This window comes from Muntiacus reevesi, chromosome X (assembly GCF_963930625.1).
Source record: "Muntiacus reevesi chromosome X, mMunRee1.1, whole genome shotgun sequence".
NCBI classification, from domain to species: domain Eukaryota; kingdom Metazoa; phylum Chordata; class Mammalia; order Artiodactyla; family Cervidae; genus Muntiacus; species Muntiacus reevesi.
Genome location: NC_089271.1, coordinates 101,481,616 through 101,484,361, shown reverse-complemented (window position 1 = coordinate 101,484,361; position 2,746 = coordinate 101,481,616).

Sequence of the window (2,746 nt, the reverse complement as noted above, 5' to 3'; positions counted from 1 at the left end):
CTGCACATCTTTGCTTTCTCTATAGCTTTACAGGTAAGCAGGCACCACACATGCTGAGGTTTCTAGGAACGTGGTTTTTAAATAGCAGAATCTGTGTGTGATTCCAGGTGAGGAGGCATACGGAAGTCAAGACAAAAAAATCCAATGAAACCTTCTGAAAAGGTAAGGTGTTCACCAGGCAGCGAACCTTCATAAGGGGCAGTGTTTAGACTTGGAAGTAAGCAGCTTGGTCATGCGTCATGGCAGCTCAGTGCTAGGGCTGACAGAGGCCTGGCCTGTACCACCCCATGTCCTTTCTCAGGGGCCTCCTCTGCCTGCACCAGACTGCCAACAAGGAGACCCAGCCTTTCGGTTCTGGTGGACTGGTGTGCACGCTCTCCCCTCTCCTGACCTCGCAGCCCTTGTCTCTGCAGCACAACCCTGGAGGTCTCTTTGTTGTGTTCCTCAGGACAAACACTCTATTAAGAGAAAGCGTGTTATAAAATGGACACCCCAGCAAGCAAAGGGTGCTGAGGTGTGACACCCTTGGAGCGCTCAGCTGAAAAGGGAAAAGAAAAGAGAAACAAGAAAATGTCACCAGATGCAGGCCCTGCAATGAAGCCAAAGCTCGGGCCTGCTGTCCAGACACCAGCGAGTCCCCAAACTGAACACCTGTGTGCCTCGGACAGGGACCACAAGCTCCAGCCCTGTGCATTGCAGGACAGGAAGGGCTCTTTGGGGGCCCCCAACAAGGGGATGCTTAATTTCTCCTCATATGTCAAGTGAGGAACCTGCTGGACAGTGTCCCTGTTTCCATTAAGGCACTCCACAAGGCTCTTGTCAAGCCCTTGACGGGTCTTTTCAATGAGTGGGTGCAGAGCATCTGAGGGGCTTCCCTGAGTGTGTACAAGGTACCCACATTGTGCTGGAGGTGGACAGCCATATGTCCTGCCTTCCGAGCAAGCAGCTGCCTGAGGGGACTCAAATGCTCAGGCAGGCCCAGGATGGAGGCGCTGAAGACATATGCTGGGAGGGAAATCTCTCGTATTTTCAGGCTCCTTATTGCCGTGCAGGGTTCTGACCCCAGGAACGCCTCTATCTGTCTGAATAGGGTGCATATGTGGGATCCTCTAGGGGTGTACCTGAAGGCTGTGGGGATAATGGTAAAGAATGACTGGAGATTATGGGAAAGAGGGGCTGCCTGAACAGTAATAGAAGGGGTTCAGGGCCTGAGGCACGATGGGCATGCAGATGGCACACAGAGGCACGAGCATGGCTGCTGGGAGCGGCCCAGGGAGCAGGCTGAAAATCTGGGTGGGTACAGTGGTCAGGCCCACCACCACCACAGGAGGAGCCATCAGGTCAGGAAGCCAGGTGAAGCAGAGCCATGGGCCCTTGATGGGCAGGGCCACCTCCATCAGGACTGGGATTAGAGAAACTGGAGACTGTGTGCCCTTGGGCAGGCATCAGGACGCATGAAGGGGTTCGGGGCTTCTGTCCTGAACCAGCAGCAGGGGTGGCAAAGGTCCTGGCCAGGGGGTTGCGGGGTGAGTTCCAGGTTCCCCATGGTTTCCTGGGCACCCTCAGGGCAGGGTTACAGGCCGTCCTGTGGCTTCATGGTCCTGCACGCAGGAGGGACATCCAGGGCTACTGGCCTGCCTTCTACCTGCTGAGATGCTGACTTAACGCCCCCTCTACTCTTGATCTTCCCAAGGAGGTGTGGGCTGTCTCTCTTCAAAAGGGGACTGGAGCAGAACTGTAATGGGGTTCACCAAAGAGAGAGAGAATAGCAAAATCTGAGTCTCAAAAGGCTTACTGAAACCAGCACCATCCCGGCTAGGACCCTGGGTGGCCTCACCCAGCCATCCCCAGGCCTCATGGAGAAAGCAGGACCCTGTCCCACAGGAGTCGGTGTCCCATCTTGCCCATCTTCAAGGCTCAGTAACTCATCACCTCTCGGCCTTGGTAAATGACAGAGTAGCCCAGGAGTATTCCCTCAAGGCCCAGAGTGTGGACTTGGCATTTGAAGCAGGCAGACTGCACAAGCTTCTCTGCTTTCTATGCAGGTGTCGGCCCATGGCCTGCACTTCTTCGGCTGACCAACACTTCCCAGGAAAGGACCTGTGCTTCCTTACACTAAACTTCTTCTCCATAGCTATGGGAGTCAGGTGCTTAGTCAGTCAGTCATGTGCGACTCTTTGGGACCCCATGGACAGTAGCCCACCAGGCTCCACTGTCTGTGGGGATTCTCCCAACAAGAACACTGGAGTGGGTTGCCATGCCCTCCTCCAGGAGATCTTCCAACCCAGGGATCGACTCCAGGTCTCCCGCCTTGCAGGCGTGTTCTTTCAGGTCTGAGCCTTGAGGGAATCATGGGGACACACAAACCCCTCCCCCCACCTGCCTCCACCGTGGGCCCATTTGTACCCTGGAGGAGGACAGGAAGGTCCAGCATTTGAGCAGTGTCATCTCTTTCCCTGGTGTGACTGGGATCTAAGGGCCCACGGGTCAGTGGTACAGAGTGATTCCTGGCCCCCGGGTATCCTGATCTGATCCCTACTGTGCATTCAGCTCACCCCCGTCATTTCACACAGACATCCCCACCGGAGAAAGAGAGGGAGAGTGACTTCTTTGTGCTGAGAACGCTTAGGATCTCCCCCTCACAACTCCCCAATGCAGCCTACAGCACTGGCAGCTCCGGCAGTCATGCCAGTTCCCAGTCCTGTCTTTACACAAAGCTTTCCCGGCAGGCCAACCAGGACCCCGG